The sequence below is a fragment of the Pipistrellus kuhlii genome, unplaced genomic scaffold (assembly GCF_014108245.1).
Source record: "Pipistrellus kuhlii isolate mPipKuh1 unplaced genomic scaffold, mPipKuh1.p scaffold_m20_p_11, whole genome shotgun sequence".
NCBI classification, from domain to species: domain Eukaryota; kingdom Metazoa; phylum Chordata; class Mammalia; order Chiroptera; family Vespertilionidae; genus Pipistrellus; species Pipistrellus kuhlii.
Genome location: NW_023425416.1, coordinates 836,024 through 857,495, shown reverse-complemented (window position 1 = coordinate 857,495; position 21,472 = coordinate 836,024). Strand labels below are relative to the sequence as shown.

General features: G+C 49.4%; 1 protein-coding gene across 15 annotated transcripts in view; it reads right to left on the bottom strand.

Moving 5' to 3' along the window:
• The window catches only part of FOXP1 (forkhead box P1), a 525,702-nt gene that overhangs the window by 87,590 nt on the left and 416,640 nt on the right, over positions 1-21,472 (bottom strand). Inside the window, exon 1 of one of the 15 annotated variants that reach the window (XM_036430547.2) lies at positions 8,078-8,209. The exons of the other annotated variants lie outside the window; for them this stretch is intronic. The gene's annotated coding sequence lies outside the window, so the exon portion shown is untranslated. Of the gene's footprint in view, positions 1-8,077; positions 8,210-21,472 lie in introns of those variants that run through there. 15 annotated transcript variants of the gene reach the window in all.

Genomic DNA, 21,472 nt, shown 5'->3' with positions numbered 1-21,472 from the left:
GGTTTCTTTTTTCCTCTGTGTTTCTTGGATGATGTACAATATAAATATCCTTGAGCCAAATTTCTGATGGTGATGAACAGGAAAATGGACAGGAATAGGGTGGTGTAAGATCTGAACTGGTGATGAACATGAAATTAACACTGTTACAACAGAAATCATCATAGCAACAGCACCTTGGTCAGAATTTTTAGAATAACTAGGAAAGCCTCTGCTAGAATGGCTACGAGGGGGCTAATCTAAATGTCCTCTATCTTGACTGAGCTGGCAGTCACAGGGATGTATAAAATTACCAAAAAATCTTCCAATGTGCAGGTAAAATGAGTGTATTTTAAAGTATGTAAATGATACTTCAATTAAATCAAGTTAAAAAGTTAAAAGAGAGCTGACATATATGAAGATAATTTTAAAACCCTTAACTCTTCCCACAGTTATTTATTCCATTTTTGTATTTGTGTTACAGAACAAAAAAGGGAACTTGGGTCCCTCCTTTTCCCTTTGGACACTGGATGGAGGTGCTGATGAGTCTTAAAATGCCGAAAGCAGCAGGGCAGCCGAAGGAAAGAGGGAAGAAGCCTGAGTGACCCTCCCCAGCCTGCGGACAGCTCTGAATCATCACAGTGGCTCTCAGAGCCCGATGGCCCTACCTCTGCTTTTATATCTGAAACCACATTAACACCAGCTAGCTCCGAGCCTCCAGAGTGGATTTGAACTTATTTATAAATGTGTTAAAACTGAGATTTCCTTTCTTCAAAGTTTCAACATGTCATGAAAATTGGTTATGGAAAGCTTTAGCAAAAATACTCAAATGGTCAGAAAACATTATAGGGTAGAAAAGCAGGGTAGGGTAGAGAAGCGGGGGGGGGGGGGGGGGGAGCGAGGCATAGTTTAAGGCTTTAAATAGTTAAAAATTATAGCCTAGATATCCACTCCCTTAACTCCCAACGTTCCAGTTTTTCCTGTGGCCGGTCCCTACCAACACTAGGAATCACAGGGCAGGCAGCACCGGGGAGAGGCTATTAGAGCCCACACTTTATTGCCCATTACTACTGAGGTCATTAGCAGCAAGAGGGATTGTACCGTCTTAACCTATTGATCACTGTAACTACTATCATTTAATCCTGTGTTGAATGTCTGGAAAGCGGCTAAAGGCACACAAGAGAGAGTGCTTTAGCATTGAGAAATATGGTCAAAGCTCAGAAATTACACTTTGATTCATAAAACCTAGCTAGTGGTTTAAATCAATAGTATTTAAAACAGTCATGTGAGTTTTTAACTACAGAGTTCTAATATTTATGGATCCCTCTTTGAGAGTATTCAGTCAAAACTAAAACTTTTGGCCCCTAATTCTGTGCCATCTCCCTTACCCTCCTTGAGAAAAACACACAGTAATTTCTGATGTTTTTTGTGTGCTACAAGGCTCGTGCCTTCACTGGGAGTTCAACCTATTTCTTGATTTCTCAAATGACAATTTAAATATAATGAAAAGATTATGTCTGCGATACTGTAACTACCTTAACTGTTTTGAGTATCTAGAAATGAGTATGTTTTCTGAGTTAACAATGAATCATAGAAGGAAATTTATGAAGAACTAGAATGATTCTGTCTAGCTGCCTTCAGGGATCAGAAATGCAAATTAAACTTGTGGCAGACATTTAAAGAATGCTAGCATACAAAACCGAATCTCTCTCTCTCTCTCTCACACACACACACACACACACACACACACACACACACTGTGATGATACACTGTTGACTGATACCAACTGGGAGTGGCCGACCCCAGGTGTGCATAAACCTGCCGAGTGGCAGAAACACAGCTGAGCTTGGGCCATGGGATGCTGCTAGTATGGGCATGTTGCCACCTGAATGCCAGCAAGTGGCAAAACATTGTCAGCACAAACAAGTGCTGCTGAACGCCCCTCCACGCTGTGTAAGGCTGCCTGGTGCAGACTGCTCTCCTCCGGAACGCCTGTGTATCACCTGAGTGCTGGAAGGCTGCTAAAATGACTGGCATCATTACTTTCTTTCACTCCTAAGGGGCATGGCATGTGATGGGAAGGAGAAAAAAATCTTAAAAGCTAACAAATAAAAACACCCATAGAAACAATACTTATTTTTAATCTTGGAGACAATTGGAGGAATTGGGTGGGAGGGGAGAAGACACAACATAAATACTGAAAATCACACTTAATCATTTTTTGCTTTCTCTTTAGTTTACACTCATTTATCTACAAGGAAATACTGCCCAGTATACACACATAAATTGGTTTGTCAACTTCTTCTCATAATTGAAATAATAAAAATGAGAAGATAAAACATTTTAAGTACAGTTATTTCAATTATCTGGATTAGTAATTTAGAAACTATTTTTAATCTCTGGCCTTTTACCACATATATGTCCCAGGAAACTGGAGTGCCATAGAGACCTCAAGTTGAATTTGGATGTTAACTGACCAGGTTAGGCACTGGTTCATCAAATAACCAGAGCAAATCAAATTAAATTAGAAGGCTCCAGAATATCAAAACCAAACCAAAGAAAATGGCTCTGCTACACACACACACACACACACACACACACACACACACGGAGAAAGAACTATGCCACATCTTACAAAGCCATACAGAATAGAAGAAGCCTGTGTAGAAGAAACACCATCACTGCCCTGAGAAAGACAAGTTTTCATAATTAATAAGCCATGACAACAACTGGCATGTTGTCAAACAGAAAAGTTAGGAAGCTTCTATCCATTCCTCATGGTATCTGGAAAGCACACACACACACACACACACACACACACACACACACGGAGATACCATGCTAGGTACCTGTATCATAGAGAAAAGAAAAAACATTTCTGACATAATATTTCAGTCTTAAAAAAATAAAAAAGCCTACTATTCATGTGGGAAGTATAATTCTGTTTCATTATAGAATTCTGCTTTTTGTGTAACTCCTTTAGACTCAGCTATTTTGCCACAATACTGTAGGAAGCATGAAGGCAGGTAATGGTTGTTATATTAATGCAAAATCGGCTAAGCAGTGAGTCATTAGCATAACTGTTCTCTCAGTAACAATACAACTACCTATTAAAATTTTAGAAAAAAGGCCTCTTTAAAATGCAATTAGCATTTCATTTTTTGCCACGTTGTTTATTGTAATCTATCAAGAAAGGCTATCTTTCTTTCAGGAAAGGTTGGGTGGTTGACTCGCCTGCCAATCAGGAGTTCTTCAGGTTATCAACCCTAACAAGCAATCTCCAGCAAAGCTCTCCCAGCTCTGCTTTTGTCTTTAAATTTTAAAGAGGAGCAGAAATTCCTGTTTGTTTACACTGCTGTCCTCCAGCATCCCCTGCACACAAGGTTACTCAGTAAGTGCCAGCAGAATTGTCTTAGCTCCAATAAATATCAGCTGCATTTGCATAAAAATGTAAAGTTTACATAAATTAAATCACTTCTCCCATTAGCAATTGTTAAACATGAAAATAATCATCCAATAAGCACAGATGTTTCCAACCTAATATTATTATTTAAATCAAGAAAAATGAAGACTTTTCCCCACCTCAATCTCTTCCTCCTGTAGGAGGGATGGGAAAATTTCAGTACCCGTGAGTCAAAGCTGCCACGACATTTTATATTACGAACAAAAATCATTTTTAAGTGCTGCAAAAAGGAAGGGAGAAATATTCCTAAGTAGCTCAGAACTACAGGAAGGTGCTCTCCAGATTGTGAGGACTGAAGAGCAGAGAACGAGGCCCTGGCTAAGTAAGTCTCAATCGGATTTGAGACACACAGGTGATCAGAGTGAAGCCTAGCTTGTAGATATGGCTGTAAATCAAAGGGTGCTATTAAGTGCAGAAAAATGTGTATTTTTGTCACTAAAAGATTTTTCTAAGACTGAGAATTAAGTGTATAGCTCTGCTTTTTACATGTTTTAACCAGCAGAGACAATATCAGAGGGAGCTTAACTGCAAACACCTATTTCCCCCACAGCACTGCGGCAGGGGTACGAGCTGGACTGAAGCCTGTAGGTAGGCCAAAATGAGATAATTCCAAAATTGAATAAGGCCTTTTTCTTTAGAATTACAACTTCAGTTTCTCAAATTGTGCAGTTTCTTACACATATTCCCAACACCTTCACCTTATACATCACAGTTAAGCTAAGGGGTGCAAATTAGATTCTAATGAGAAAACATCAGTTGCTTCTTTGACAATCTCACCATTCACCGATTTATTTCTAATGAAGACAAAGCCCAACCAAAGCTCCCAACGTGTTAAAGGTCAAAATATGTTCAAAAATACTTTGTAAATCCAGGCAAATGGGAAAGCTGTGCGGACACGTGTCATGAAGCAATGTGACAATTAGAGTAATTTCACAAAAAGCCATCTTCAGGACAAAGTGTGAGAAATTAAGCTGCCACAACTGTAACAGGTTAGATGAAAAAAAAATCAAAATTTAATGTATTCTCCCCTGTGTCATCTTGTTTTGTCAAGACATCAAATAGAATTGGGAAGTACAAAATAACAAGCCCTTGAGAAATCAGAGAAGCCGACCTTTTTGATGTTGTTGATTTACCTTGTTCTGTTATTTGAACAATGATGTCTCAGATTTGAGGGCAAGATAAAACTTAAAAATTAAAACATGATACCAAGGTATTCTAAAAAAAGAGCACCGAACGTTTAGCCCGCCTCTTCATGCTTTTAACAGGATTCGAAAATGAGGCACGATGCATGTGTTTGCTCTTCATTTTTTCCTTCTAAATTAGTGTCTCTTCAAACAACTGCCAGGGTGGAAGAGGAGTCAAAGCAGATTATTCCCAGCATCCTGAAGTGGAGGCCCAGCTTACCTCTTTCCAAATAACTCTGCAGAGGACTGTTTAGCTAAGAGGTACCCGAGCTTTCTTTTTTGTTAAATAAAAGAAAATAAAGCTAAATTTTATGAGGAGGAAAAAAACGTACTGCACACTCTTAAATGAGGAAAACAAATGCCCAGAAATATCACACTGTTTCCAAGAAAAGGAACCTTTCGCACTAAACAAACACAAATTTAGCTTAAACAGTACCTAGGCATGCAGGTCCACATCAACTTCACCCCTCTTCCCGGAGGACACCGATCCTCAGAACAGAACTAGACTCTAGCAAACATGTGCACAGACATACGAAATCCATGTGTCACAGACGAGCCCGGTTTTTACCCGAGAATGCGTGTGAACACAAGCGCAGCAGTTAAAAACATGTTTAAGGCACGAAAGGTAAATAACCCGGTTATTTACTGCACCAGAAATTGTAAAACCTGGACTCGCCAGCAACCATTGAATGATTATAACGTCTTGTCATGGAATTCACATTCCAACATGTAACATGCACAGGCACTGTGTGTATTTATTTACCTGAGCCTTCTCTCCTCATCTGCTGCTGCATTATCCCTCGCTTACCTTCGCAAAGAGCCGCCTGAACTGGATTCTACCTGGCCATTATACTTGCCCAGTCACTAAGAACACAGTTTTACGTTTCTCTTTAACGATGCTCATCTACAGCTAAACCACATAATACAATTAATTTCTCCAACCTTCTTTTTGCCAATTCAAATTTTACATCAAGCTGAGAAACTGGTTACAATGTTCTCTCCTGGTTGTTTCAGAAACACAGTTACCTTTAACACACTTCTGCCACATTAGCCCAGATAAATCTGGAACTTCACTGCTTTTAATTAATCTGGCTTTTAATTTTTCTGTATCTTGCAATGTGTGGAGGCTGGCTGGAAAGTTGTATAACTGGCCAGTGTCTTGAAAGAGTTTATCTTTCAAATGACAGCTTCTGACAATGCGCAAATACAAAGCAGCGATGGCAGGGTTTTGTTTTTAGAGGTACACTTAACTGGAAGAAAAAAAAAATTCAAGCCAGCCATTCCTATCACAAGCTTTCTGATGATTTATGGTTTACCAACTGAGCAAGGTTACGCAACACTGCATGCCTTTAGATGCATTATTTCAGCTAGTTGAGATTTAATTAAGATCACAGCCTCTAAAATCCTGTCAAATGAAAATTCTGAGAAGACAATACACTATATACCCTCATGCAGAATATTTCCAGTCCATCTTCTGGAAAAATATGAGTTAATCTGCGTTTCTATGGCTGCAGACAAAAAAGTTCACCGATTTTGTTTTCTTTTGACACTTCAGTTGTTTTCTATTATATGTCATGAGATCATTCCCTTCCGAGGAGGGAAGAAAAAAATCGAGAGTGAAACACACTGCAGAAAATGCACTTGACATTATTATCCGACATGATCATAGCTGAGCTGTGATGTCATCACATTTTCAATAATCAGCCCATGCTTAGGAGTTTCACTTAATATGTTTATGTTAAAATACAACACAAACAGGAAGCCTGCCTTTCTTGAATTACTGAGTAAATAACGGACATACTATGTTTCTCATTTCCTTTACTCACCAACTTTTCATCAGATGAGCAGCACATCTAGGTAGAAAAGCAAGTTCTTAGGGCAAATAAGAGAATATAATGCCATTGCTTTCACTCTGTAAGTAGCCCTTAGTATAAAAGAAAAGTCTTTAAAATAGTTTTCTCCTTATAGATTGGTAAAGGAAAAAGCTATAATTGTGTGGCCCTTCACGTATTTTCATTTGCATCAGATTAATATTTGTTGCTTATCTCATGCCTTAGAGATGACAGGTGCTTGCAGTCTGGCTCTTGACAGGCCACTACACAAATAAGTGCCTTGCCTGAAAGGCTAATGCAGTACTAATGAACAATAAATCAACTTTGATTATCAAGTGTCAGCCGCTCCCTTCTCAGTTCAGCTCTATCACATCCCAGAGTCAGTCAGTCGGGTCTCTGGGTAGGCAGTCTGTATTTTGGTTTCATTTTTACACAATTTTCACTGAAATGTGTCAGGCAGCAACAAAGAATCCCATAAGACAGAAGCAGGCTCTTTCAGTGTATGCAAAAGGTACCCATTTGGAGAATCTGCTTCGGTCTTCATTTGGTTTACTTGGTGTGAGTCAACATTCAAGAAATATTCTTTTGAACAGCAGCAGCAGCAACACGCCAAATCCAAAACCAAAGTCTTAAGAGTGACCGTGTTTGAGGCTTCGACAATGACATCCTCGCTTGAACACTACCTTTGACTGCACAAAATACTCCTCTTGAAAATTTTATTACAAACCAAACAAAAAATGAACAAAAAAAGCAACATAGGGCTGCTCCTAAAATAAAAACTTCAGTTGGCTTTTTTAAAATGGCTTCTTTAACACCGACTTCCTAATGATAAAATAAATGTAACATTTTTTTCCTTAAGCAGATTAGTCACTGATAGTATGATTCACATTTCCTGTTATCAGGCTTAATTTCCCCCAGATATGTGTCACTTTCAGAATGTTGGAATCTATGGAAATCAGATGATTTACATTTTTAAATTGGCTCGATTAGAATATTAGGACCGTGAGGCCAGGACTACAGAATTGTTAATATTTTACTTATAGCCGGCAGGCCTGGAAGGGTTAATCCCAAAGAGGAAGAGCCCATATGTACTTTGCTGGAAACTTTACCACCCACTTCCTAAGCTCCTTCTCCCGGCACCGCGCCGGGCGGGGCAGCCCCTTCCCGCCGCCGCCCGGGTTTGACAGCTGCGTCCGCCGCGGGACGGAGGCCGGGCCGCCGAGCCCGCACTCCGCTCGGCCCGGCGCGCTCCGGGCTCCGGGGCCGCCCGCCCCCGGGCTCCCGCCTCCGCGGCCGGGCAGACTGGGCGCGGGGAGCGGCCGCCCTCCGCCGGCCGGGCCCGCTCCCACCCGCAGCGCGGCCGCCGGCCAGCCCGCAGGGGAAGCGCGAGGGGCCGGGCGCGGGACCGCGGGCACTTCCTCCAACTCGGCGGCGCCCGCTCCGCCAGGGCGGCGGGCGCCGAGGCCGTGCCGCTCCCGCCCTGCCGCCCCGCACTCCCGCCAAGTTGGTGACCTCAAGTGTGGGCGCTGCTCCGGAGGCTCAACTCGGACGCCGGGGCCAGCGCGGCGGCGCGGCGAGGCCCGGGGAGCGGCCGGGCGGCGGGCGCGGCGCGGGGACCCACCTGACACGGTCCATGTAGCCGCCGGGCGGCGGGCGGCGGGCGGCGGGCGGCGGGCGCGGGTCCGGCGGCCTCGGCGCGGCGCACTGCACGCGCGGCGCTCGGCTCGGGGCTGCCACCCGCGCCGCGCCGGCCCCCGCCCGCCGCTCCGCCAATCACAGCCCGCCTGCGCCGCGCCGCCCCCACAAAGCCCGCGCCGGCCCCGGCCCCGCGCAGGTGAGCGCCCGCCGCCCGCCGCCCCGCCGCCCGCCGCCCGGCCCCCGCCGCCGGCTCGGCCCCGCACCGCTCCCGCCGCCGCCGCAGCCGCCGGGCCCGCCGCCTGCGAGTTTGTGCGGCTGGAAGCCTTCCGGGGCCGGGACCCGGCGGGAACCCGGCGTGGGCGCACGCCGCCCCCCGACGAAACTGCTCAGACGGGAGGGTGCGGGCTCGAGGGCCTTCGGAGAACTTTCGCTTCACGTGGACCGGCTCCCCGGCGGCCTCCTCCGTCGCCTCCGCGCACGAGCGGCCGGGAAGCGCGGCCCCAGCCGCCTCCTTCGCTAAACCGAGTGACTTCCCTCCGCGGGGCCGCTGTGACCGAAGCCACGGACCGGTCCCAAAGAAATAATCCCTTAAATTCCTTTCCTGTTTACACAACAGCAACAGCAAAGCCACGCTGTACAAACACTGTAACATGGCCTCCAGAAACAGCCGGCTTCGGTGCCATTTAAACCGCCGGACTTGGGCTTTTAAAGTCACAAGTACGCTGTTGGCTCCCTGGTAAGAGTAGGTGTCAGGCCACGTGGGTCCATCGCAGCTGCTCTAGAAATCACCCTCCATTTACACCTGTAACTGGGGAAACTCCTTGGCCTAGACTTAAAACACAAGCAAATCATTTTTATTATTTTTCTCAAAATACTCAAGGAAAAAGAACAGTGGCATCAATAATTGCTTATTTTCCTTCAATTAAGAAAGCCACAAACCCTAACCCAGAAATTCCAGGCTTAGTTGAAAGTATTTTTCCATCTTAGGTGTTAATATTAAAATTACTTCATCCAAAAAGTATATTGATAAAATTTCCAATCAAGCCAAATGCCTGAATTTCAATGAGGTGAGCAGGCAATCCCCCACTAATCTGGCTGCAAAAGAGACAAAAAAGCAGCCATTGACTGTCAGCTCATGATCAGATGTTAAATTAGTCCAGAACAACCACTCTCCTCCCTAACGTGTTCCTGTGTCAGATAACAAATTTATTAATGGAATTTTTCAGGTCAGGAAAATTTAACCCCTCCCTCTCATGAATATTCAATAGAGAACCCAGGGTGGTCTTTTTTGGGGGGGTTGAGGGTGGGGAACACCTTAAATCTGCCCAAATTTACTATGAATCTTAGAGTTCTGACTTTTAAAGAGACAAGGCACTCCACTGGGCGGGACCGGCAGACAGAAAGTAAAAATATAGGAAGTTCTCTTCAACCAACGCACAGTCGGAAAGTGGAAATGGTCATTTCAAAATACACACATGACTTTTCCAAGGCTATTATAATTATTTGAGATTTAATGTCTGAACAAAATCAGGGTGCATTTTAGATAAGCAATTCATTCTTTTAATAAACAAGTTTTTCATGAGGCATCCATAAAACTCATGCATGCTTTTACAAGTTGGACTAACTACCTTGTTTTCTGGTCGGTGTTTATTCAATAATAGCCTCCAGGAGCATCAACACCAACAATAAACAAATAAACAGCAAACAACAAACAGGAGCGACGCCTATGACCCAGCTGGGAGGCAGAGTCTCCACAGAACACTGGCGTGACGCAATGTGGCAGTTACACAAGCACCAGGGCATGCTGCCGCTTTGAGCACAGCACAGGGGACCACAGAGCGGGGAGCAGTGGGAGCAGGAGGCCGGGGAGGGCTGCTTGGGGGTGGTGCTTGGAGGACAGCTGGCTGGAGAAGGGAGGGGACAGTATGGTGAGGGAAGTGGTGTAGCAAGCTGACTGAGGCCACCTGGAGCCCTCCCTGTCCTCTCTCCAAACATGGCATAGTGACTCAGACAAGGAAATGTCCCCTCAGTGATTAACCTGGAGAAGCTGTATCTGCCCAGGCCACTTTGGTGAATTCTGGGTTCCCCCCTTCTGTGTGGGTCCTCTTGCCCTTGGTAGGACTCACTGAGACCCAACTCCCCCACTGCTGCAGATCAACAGGAAGTGCTAAAAGCTCAGTCACCTCTAAGATTTAGTTAATGCCACTCAGCACCATGAGGGCCTTTTGGAAAGGCTGGGTCAAAATGCCAAAAAATTAAGAAGGAATTTGACTTGGGGAGGGCTTTAGAATTGCTTTCAAACCTTGAATAGAAATTGCAATCCCATTTGGCAGAGGAGGAAACAGGTTCTGAAAGGCAAAGTGACTGTTTTTTCACACCCAGCACCACAGGTCCCAAGGGGGAGCAGACACTGAATAGTTACAGAAAAGAGAGGCATGATAACAAAGAGAGTAGAGGGGCTACGGTTTAACAGAGTGAAGGAAGTGCTAAGGACTGTACTTAGAAGTATTTTTTATGCCCACATCCTAAGCGAACACCCACAACAGATACAGCCCTTGTTCAAACACCACACATTAGCAAACCTATCAGTTGCTGAATGAGTCCACTGTGCAGCTGGCTGTATACTTAAGAACAGATTACTAGGATCCCACCCCAAACTCCAACCACCAAATAGCACACCTGGGACTAAAACCGTGTGTTATGTTTGGTTCTGCGGAGCTTTGGCTTGGACCACAGACGAAGGTGAAAGGTTTTACTGCCCATCCGAGCGGAGAACGGGGGAAGAGTGAGGAGGCGGCGCCAGGCGGATTCCTGTGCGGGAGGCACACACAGCAGTGAGGAGCCCCACAGGCCCGGCCCAAGAGGCCGGCTCCGACCCCGCTGCCGCCTTGCCAGGAGCTGCTTGGAAATAAGCGGAGAAGACGCGGGAAAGGCCGGGCTCACATACTTCCAGCGGCACGGAGAGCGGAGGTCCGCACAGATAAGTCAGGTGCGCGTCCTCACAGGAGACACTGCGGCTTGGTTTCTGTTGCCAGAAAGTTGATCTGCCAGAGTCAGTGAAATATAAATGGATGAACTGCTGGATTGGAAAATCAACTGCACGGTGAGAGGCCACGACCTTAACTCAATTCTCCATCTTCTTCCAAACTACATTTGTGTTAACACTGATTTCCTCTCCCTTTCCAATTAATACAGCACAGTACCCACAACATGGCTTGAAACACACCTTAAAGAGATCCGACCAAGGACTTCTATTGTAAGAGAGAAAGCACTGAAACGGAACACCAAATGCAGGCCCCTCCCCCCCTCGCCAGGACTGCCACCCGCAGCTACCGGAGTTAATGATGGGCACTAGCAATACCCATTTCCAAGATCTGGGCACGTGTCTGCAAGGAGCCACTGTTCCTCTCGATTTTAAGAGGAACACGAGTCAGGACGTCCTTCATGCAGAGGGAGGGGAGGCAGTGGCCCCGCAGTGGCTGCGTGTATGTTTCCGTTGTCTGTGTTGGCCATGCAGACGTTGACTGGGCTGTTTTCCTTCTGTGCCTGTTTGGCCAAGGGGAAGGGTGAGCTCTCCCTCTTCTACATGAGTTTAAATTTCTTTTTATGACTTCCTCCCAATTTCCATTAGCACCCTCACTTAATGCAGCGTTTTCTAATGTCAGCTTCCTAGTTAATTTATATTTATAGTAGAGGCCCGGTGCACAAAATTCGTGCACTTGGGAGGGTGAGGGGGTCCCTCAGCCTGGCCTGCACCCTCTCGCAGTCCTGGAGCTCTGCTATCAATCACCCCACAGAGGGAGGCCCCACCCACCCACCACAGCACCATAGGTCAGTTGCCTGGGCCTCTCTCTGCAGGGTGATCATGGGGTGATGGCAGGGCCCCCAACCAATTGCATCACCCCCGCCTTGGCTGGTTTGACACCAGTGTGTGTCACAGCATGGTCATCCGGATGGTCATTCTGCTACTTTGCCATTCAGTCTATTTGCATATTACCCTTTTATAGATGGCATGATTTGTCAACTTTCAGGTGCCGTATGATATATGAAGAGGTATGTAAGCTATGGAAAACATTTAACTCCCCAGCTCCAAACCTCTCACTCTAAGTGGAAAGACATTCATAAAACACTAGGAAACAAGTGGAAAAGGAAACCGGCAACATTTCTTCCTCACTGCATCGGACCATCAGTGAGTACCAGATCCCTCTCCTGACACGGAAATCCCTGGCCTCCCCACCATGGGAAAGCAGCCTGCACTGCTCCAACAGGTTACGCCAACTGCAGTGAAGGGCGCGCAGTTCTCAGAGGTGCATGCCTGAGGGAGGGAAGTCTCCCAAGAGCTTTCTCCTCAGATGCCACGAAAGGGGAGCCACTGTCATCAGAGGCGAGTCCTGATGTGGAAATCGCTGAGGATCAGGTAAAGGCAGCCAGCCACCTTTGCTCGGGAAAGGCGCCTTCCCGGAGGCCTGTCCTTGCAGCAGGTGGCGGAGAGGCGCAGGGAGGCGCCCCTACTTGCCCTCCTAAGGATGCTCCCAGGTCTGCCTCCCCGCAAGGCCACCCTCCGGTGACCTCGGCTGACACACCCTGCTGTCAGAGCCTTCCCTGCGCCTGCCCTCTGCTGGTGAGCCGGCCAGCATTCGGAGATGTCAACTCCCTCCAGGTCTTCCCAACAGCTCCGAAAAGCTGGAGAGAGGAGGAGGAACGAGGGAACAAGCTGTGGACAGGAATACGCAGAGGAGGAGCCTCAGAGGCGGCGGCGCTGGGGCAGGTGGCATTCCCAGCTGCAAAGGCACCTGGTCCAGGAGCACCCTGCCCTGCTTCTCCGTCACTCACTGCCCAGGGGAGCTTGTTGGCACCTTTTCCATAGCACACATTCTTGGCGGGGAAGGGCCACTATTCCATTTCATGGTCCCTAAGGTCTCATGATGCTGGATCTTAACTGACTGCATTCACGAGATGCACGCCCGGAGGGGGGAGTGGAGAGCTGTCCCTCTCCGGCTGAGAGAAAGCAGGGCCTGGTTGCTTGGGCAGTGGCTCACACCTCGGCTGCCCCAGCAGCAGAGCCAGGCCAGCCTGCAGGAGGCTCCGGCTTGGGGCCCGGGAAGCCGAGGCTGCAGAGCCCTGCTGGCCGTTTCAGACACGCATCTCCCAGACGGAACAGGAAGCTCAGCGATTGCAACTGCAGAAGCCCTTGGGAAGCAGCACTCTTGACAGGGCTGCAGACGCCCAGTGAGTAAGTGCCACAGCGGCCCTTACCCGGGAGGCCATGAGGGCGGAGGCATCCCCCCAAGACAGCCTTCTACGCTGGGCGGCAGGCAGACGCCTGGGGCCCCCAGGCCTCCATCAGCTCTTTCCCGCCCCGCCCCAGGCCCTCTCCCACACCCGCTTTAAGGGCAGCCAAGCTTTGCTTCTGCAGAGAAGCTACCGGCCAGTTCGCGGGGGGCGCTGTGGTCAGCACTCAGGGACAGACTCCGAAGCCCGCACAGACACACTGCACACCCTCGTCTCTGCTTCCCACTCAGAAGGCCCCGCGTTTCCAAACAGCCCCAAAGCCGGCTCCCGCAGCCTGCCGCAGAGGCATTCCGAGCTCCCGCCCAGCGGCTCGGGGGCTGGCTGACCCTGAGAGGAGGCGGCAGGGCTCCAGGCGACCTGGTCACGTAGTCACACTTCACCTAAACAGAGAAAACAGGAATGAATACTCTAGTTCTCAACGACGATGGCGGTAACAGTAACACGTCACACCAGCCGAGCACCAGCCTCTGGCTACTTCCTGGCCCGCAGTTAAGGTCGGAGTCACACTCGCAGCCCGGCTGGGGCTCAGCTGGTTGGAGTGCCGTCCAGGGCACTGAAAGGTCCTGGGTTCGGTCAGGCACACGCAGGAGGCACCCAATGTTTGCCTCTCACATGGGTGTGTCTCTCTCTCTCCCTCTCTCCCTCTCTCTCTCTCTCTCTCTCTCCCTCTCTCCCTCTCTCCCTCTCTCCCTCTCTCCCTCTCCCTCCCTCCCTTCCTTCCTTCCTCCCTCTTTTTTTTCTCTCTTTCTCTCTCATCTCCCCTCATCCCCCTCTAAAAATAAATAAAAACATATCCTCTAACGAGGATTAAAAAAACCTACCAGGAATATAGTTTAAAAAATAGAATTAGAATTTTAGAGCTCGAGGACCTTGGACACGATTCTCATTGTCGATGACAAACCAGGGAACAAAGAGGAAGGGAAGTGCCTTTGGGAAACAACTTAGAAGCCCTTATTCTGACCCTCCTGAGGTCACTGTGACACACCAACAGTCTGTGCGCAGGAGCAAGCCATGCCATGGACCCGGATCAGCGGCGGCTCTACACCCACCGCACCTCAAACCCCTGCGTGCTCTGGCCTTGTGACTGTGCCCTCTCCTCTGACCGCCACGGTCTTTTCTCCTCCGCCTGCTCCCACCGACGTCATCTTCCGAGCTCTGGTCCTCCCTCCAGAGCCGCTCTCCTGCTCCTGAGGGTCTTCGGAAAGGAGTCAGGTCAGGGGCAGCCTGTGCGTGAGGGGCCCTGGTGGGCTCTGACGGCGGGGCGGGGAGACGCCACTGGTGAGGCGCGGGTTGCATTCCAGGGAAAGTGGGAAGCAAGCTTGTATCTCAGAGAGAGCAGAGGCCCAGTCAGTCTGGCCTTGAGAAGATGCGCACAGAAAGGTCCAGCTCACATGGCAACTAGTTACTTTCCGTCAATCTCAGCGGCCGCTCACCCCTCACGAGGAACTGGCCAACAGGAGGCCTCATTTGTGAAACCAGCAGCCTTGCTACTGCTGTCTCTGGAGGAAAGCCTTTGGTGGAGCCGTTGCCATGGCATCTGGAGGTTCTGCAGGCATCACATTTTAGCACTTGGCGTAACAACCATGACCCGGTTTTAAGATTCCTTTTAAAGTTTCCCCAACAGTCGCACGCACCACGGTAAGGCCTGGGGCTCTGGGTGCCCAGGGAGGCCCTGGCCGGGAACCAGCAAGCATCTGATCGTTGGCTGCATTAAAGGGAAGACGTGCGGCGCGGGGAGCACACAGGAGGGGCTCCGTGCCACAGGCCCATCGGCGGCTGAGCATGGAGCTGGGAACCAGGAGGTCACGGTTCAATTCCTGGTCAGGGCACGTGCCTGGGTTGTGGGCTTGATCCCCAGTGTGGGGCGTGCAGGAGGTAGCCGATTGATGGTTCTCTCTCATATGTTTCTATCTCGCTCTTCCTATCCCTTCCTCTCTGAAATCAATGAAAACATGTCCGTTTGTTTTTGTTTGTTTTTAAGAGGCTTTCCCTTCTGGGCCTAAGGGGGTAAGACAAGGATTCCGGAGGACATTTAAGGAGAGCGCGTGGCCTGGTGCGTGGCAGGGCGGTGGGAACAGCATGCGAACATCCACAGGAGTTCACCTGAGCCCTGACACTGGGGCTGTGCCTCACCCAGGCTAGGCATCTCCCTCCCTTCCTGCTGTTCCTCCATTTTCTCTCTCAAAAGTGCACTCCTCCCTTCCTGTCCCCTCTGCCTGCTCCCTCCGTCCCGGATCCTCGCCGCGCGCTGACCAGCTCCTGCCCCTCAGGGCTCGGAGCTGAGGTTGTGTATTTCTATGCTCTCAAGCCAGCGGCCTTGGCTTTCCCTGCCCAGAGGTCGGGCAGGGATGCAGGTGTGATGCACCTCACAGTTTTGGGGGGTAAGTGCCCACAACCACCAGCAGAATGCTGAGGAGCAGGGCCCAGGGGCCAGGTATTTTGGTCAGCAGGGGTGTGAGAGAAGGGACATGGTCATAATTAGGAAGAACAGAAGGGGAAGAGGACCCGCCTCCACACATGGCAGCTCACCAGTGCGCACGGAGGACTCATGTCCCCGCAGAGAGGACCCGGACGGACGGACGGCCAGCCCCAGGCAGCCAGCTCCGCGGCCGGCTGTCCTGGGCGCCTCCTGGCTGCCCGCAGCGCGGGGTGCCTGCAGCTCTTGCAAAGTTTTGCTCCTGGTTCCTTTTGCACTCAGTGGGGCCGCAAGGATGACTGAAGTCCTGAGATTCTATGAAACTCAGTGGCACAGGAAGTTTAAACAAAAAGTGCTCCTCAATCAGGCCAATCCTCCTCCAGAGACACACACAGGCACACGTGAGCAGGGTAGCGCCGCTCCCTAGCCGCGGCCTGGCCACCTGGGCACCGAACGTGGGTGCAGAGTCCCTACCTGGCATCCCTACCTCCTGCGCCAGCCGCACCCCCTCCAGCATCGCCCCCAACAGGACTCAGCCCCTCCCGCCAGAGAGGGGGGGGGGAGCGATCAAGCAGGAACTCGAATGCATGGATGCCAGGGTCTGCGCTGCCCTCCGCTCCTGGAGCCTCCGGTCCAGGGCGGCCAGAAAGCGAAAGGAGGGAGCCGGAAGGCCGGGGCCGCAGGCTCCTTGCAGTGGCGGCAGCCAGGTGACAGGTGACCCCCCCCCCCTTCTCCAGAAGCGGGGCGCAAGCTGGCGTGGCCCGCAGGCCCCTGTCACCTGGACTCCGGGGACTGCAGACTTAGGAACCCAGATCCACCGGAGCCCGAAGCCACTCAGCCTGAGCACAGTGACTGCCCCTTCCGCCAGCGTGCTCGGTCGTGGCGGACAGCCAGCATCTGCGGGGTGACCTGGCACAGGCCTTCCGCCCGGGCGGCCAGGCCGCTCACTGCCGCTCGGAAACGGGCCCGGCCACGCGGTGCCCCGGTCCAGCCAGAGGAGGCCTCTCTGTCACGCAGCAGAGGGTCCGCTGCCCCAGGCCCCAGCAGGTCACACGGGAGCTGGTCAGCTGGCTCTGGGCCTCGCTCTCATCCTCACTGCGCACCTTTCTCACTGGGACCCAGAATGTAGCTGCGGGGCTTTCTGAAAGATCGCATGCAGGCACACATGCGGTTCCCCATCCCAGGAGACCAACTCTCCCTCCTCCTCCACGCACACCTCGTCCCCCCTTCCCCCTCCGCCTCCTCCTCGACACTGCAGGCTGAAGTGCCTGAACCCCCGTGGTGCTTCAGAAGCCCCTCTCTCCGGTGCGTGAGCAGGCCTGCTGCATCCACACCCTGCGCAGGTCCCGCTGCAGGTCTCCGGGGGGGGGGGGGGGGCGTTACGTTACTCAGAATTAGGGTCCCTCGCCTGAACCAGCAGCTGAGAACAGTGCTGAGGAAGGGTAAAGGTCATGCGAGAGACACCCTGGTGACTCCTGGCAGAGCGACCAGCTGCCTTGCGCCTTTCCCGGGCCCCTCGCTGTGCGGGAGCCGCCTCCCAGCCTCCCCTCCCACCAGCACCCTTCTCTGCAGAAATAGACGTGGCTCAAGAATTTCCAAATTAAAACCTGGCAATGGTTTCTATATTCTTGTTTCCTAAACCTATAAATCAAAACTGTCTAAACAGGTCATAAATGTTCCTGGGCAATATAATGGGAAAATTTCTGATTTATGGTGCTGGTAGAATAATTTTAAATAATTACATAAGAGTTTAGAAAAATGCAATTAACACCTTTACAAGTTTTTTTTGAAGTGAAAGTGAATCTCTGGAGATGATTGTTCCCAAACATACAGAAAGAGTTAGAAAATACAAATAAAGCTCAGAAGCCACTGTGCGAGCGGTCCTGGGGAGAGGCAACCGCACCATCAGCGCAGGTCCTTACAGAGCGTCAACATTACCCCATGAACATCAGCTCCCAGCAGCCCTGGATGCCTCAGCCTGCCCCCCCCCCCCCAACTGCTCCCCCACCCCACACTGTGCTGGGGACACTTACATCCTCCTGCCGCTCTTGCAAACCTGGCCACTGCTCTTCCCTTCCTCCCACTCTTCATCTGTGATCATCTCCTCCTCCAGGCCCGCCCTCCTCAGACGGAGTCACTGCACACCGTGCTCCCTAGCCCGCACTGCCCTGGGCACCAGAGGACGGCTCTGCTCTGCGTTCCCTCCGCAGGCCTGCCGGGCAGCAGTGGTTACGGTTTTACTGACCGACGCCTTTCTCAGCTCCCTGAGGCTCACAGGCTCACAGCCCTCCTCTGTCCCGCACTCAGTATTCTTTCCGTGGCATCTTCCCACTCCCCTCCCAGCCTGGACCTCCACTGCCAACTCCGGAACTAAGGTTTTCTCACCTAACAAGGCCATCACAGACCAAACTGAGGTTTAAATTAAGCACGTGTTGCTTAATGCTACCTGTTACTCATTCTTTTTCTAGATTTATCTTTGATTAGTACACTAAGCAATACTGCAGAACTTGACTTTCCACAGGATTTTGTCAGACCCAAGGGGAATTTAAAAGGGCTACCACACTGCTCACTTCATACACAGCAAGGGCCCAGGCCAGCCCCCTCCCTCCACCACACTCAGTGACACCCAGCGATGCCCCAGCCACCACCTGGCCGTGAGAAGGAAGGAAAACACTTAGAATCACAGAAACTTTGATCTGGAATAAATTTAGAGATCATTTAATCCCACCCCCTCATTTTCCAGATAAGAAAACCCACACCCAGGAAGAAAAAGTGACAAGCCAAAGGGCATGCGCCTTAGCAGTTCCTGGCAGAACCAGCACCAGACCCAGAACTGCTGCCTCCTCATTAGTTCTTTCCATCGCACAGGCCATCAGGCCCAGCACAGCCTTCCCTCTGGGCGGGGAGTATGCCGCAGATAACAGTCTTTCTGTACTTGTTTAAACTACAAATTAGAATGAAAGCACACCAATTCTTAACTTACGAAAGGCACAGTTCACCAAGAATTGTCACCTTGCACCGTCACGCTTCTAAAACCCAAGTTTTAGGCCATTGATCAGAGCTAAGCCCTCCCACAGGGTACACACTTGGCACATGTGGCTATTTAAGTTTAAATTAATTAAAATAAAATAAGATAAAATAAGATACAATAAAATAAGATAAAATTAATTACAATAAAATAAAATAAAAAACCAGGCAGTGAACAGAACATCTGCTCGGCTGAAGCTCGATGGGATAGCGCGGACAGGGCAGCACTCCAGCCTATGAAGTGAGCACAGGAGGAAACCATCACGAAGATGAGTTATGATTCTGAATGAAGACCTTTCCCAGCAACAAGGGACCTGCAGAAATATTCTAGGCCAACTGTGTTTGGTCTCCGATGAGGAAACTTAGTCCCAGGAAATGTACTTATACTCCTCTCCCAAGCTGTACAAGCACTTAGTCACAGCGCTGGGACTGAATGTCAGGTTGCACCAACTCATGGAGGTGTTTGTCCCACTTTTTCTTCCCTTGTGTTTGGAAAGAACTAATGAGGAGGCAGCAGTTCTGGGTCTGGTGCTGGTTCTGCCAGGAACTGCTAAGACGCATGCCCTTTGGCTTGTCACTTTTTCTTCCTGGGTGTTTGACCCTCTCACAGAGGGTCAGGTAACAACGTAATACACCTGACCCTCTGTGAGACAGCTAAAAGGGAAACTGAGGTCCGACAACTTACCCATATCTAGTCGGGATCTATGTGATCGGACCAGATCCAACTCTGTCTGGAGGGGACAAATGGCTCAGCCCAAGCCGACAGCAGATGCCCACCCTCCCCACGGTGCCCTGGTGCAGGCACAGAAGCCATTTCAGAGACCTGCTGGATTAAGGAGGCTCCCGTCCTTCAGGGCTCTTCAGCTATAAACAGGTGTCTGTGAGCGCAGGAGCCATCTCGCTTCAGCAGAGGGAGACCCGGACAAAGAGTGAAGCCAACACAGAGAAAAGCAGAACCAAAGGAAGCTGGGCCAAGCCTGGTCCCAGCTGTGTCTGAGGCAGGCTAACCCTGAACTCTGGGGTCCTGGGGGACAAAGCCTTTCCCCATCCCTAACCAGTCCAGGTTAGGTTTTCCCCACATTTGCATGTGGAAAGGTTCTGACTAATTCAGGTACTTCTTTCCACAAGGACAGTGGGAAGCAGTTATATGCACACTTCCAACCCACCTTGAAAATCCCAGCGAGAGGGAAACGCCAACAGCCAAGCACGTGATGGCAGGGACAGATGTTGGTTCATGGACCGCCAATCTGAGAGGGATTCCCCAAGTCAATCCCAGTCACACGCACACTGTCCCGACCACGCACCAGCCATTGGGTCTCAATAAAAAATGGGCATTTTTCTTTTGACTGCCCAGATTTACAAGTTTCTTATCATGGTAGGCCTGCAACTTCTGTACTTGTTGCAATCAGAGTGCTTTTTATTTAAACTACAAATTATGAATAAAAAACACAATTATTAACTTACATCATTTTAAAACTCAGTACAGTGTCTTCCATTCACAAGCCCTAGGGATTTAAGAAGTTTCAGCATCTGAGAAAATACAGAGAAATCGGCCCAGACCTCGGGTCCAAAGCCGATGAAGATTTCTTGGTCCAGGGTTTCCACTCACACTGGCTCACTTGCCTTCCCCACAGTCCTGCACCGGCCCCTCACTCCTGGGAGTGCTTCTCCCTTTGTCTGAATTTGACATTCAAGTTTCTCTTTTACCCTAGGTCCAATTTGCCAAAATTCATCCATCATACTTTCATGAAGTCTGACCCACAATAACATACACTGCCTGGCAGCGACTATCTCATTGGCACCCTGCTCCCGGACGCCGCTGTCCCTGGGGCCCATCTCACTTACCACGGTGGCCGGGCTCCGCTAACAGAAACTAATCACTGCTTCAACGCATAGATCTGGACATGAAATAGCAGTTCTCCGTTAGTGCTTTGTGTATTTATTTCATTCAATGATCTTGTAAAAATGCACTCATTTCTATACTGCTATGCTTTCTATTTAGCTTATCAACAGCCTGAAACTACTTTTTTTCTTCCATTTAACTTTTCATTTACTCTCCCGTTATTATGAAATTCTAGCCAAAGATTAGGGAGTTCCTATGGTTTAAGATTTTTACTAATAATGGATGTCAACTTGGTGGGCTTAAAATATATTTTTAATTTTAATATTTTTAAAATTGATTTGAGAGAGAGAGAGACAGACAGAGAGAGAGAGAGAGAGAGAGAGAGAGAGAGAGAGAGAGAGAGAGAGAGAGAAAGAAATATTGATTTATGGTTCCACTTATTGATGCATTTATTGGTTGATTCTTTTAAGTGCCCTGACCAGAGGATCGAACCTGTAACCTTTATGTATCAGGATGATGCTCTAACCAACAGAGGTAACCAACAAGGGCCTTAACTCACTGTTATAAAGCCATCATAAAAATTCCATCAAGTTCTCATAACATCATCAGCATCTCGTTACATATGTGCCATGTGCTGGTGTATCTGGCTGAATGTTTAGTGTTCCAGACTTCATCTGGTTCTTTCCTGAGCTTGTGAGGTGGGTATAATTTATAGCATTTTACAGACATACAAACACAAGTGAAAAGCTTAAAGGCCACTGCGATGGGTCACATTTCAGACATGGTTCGTATATCTCTAA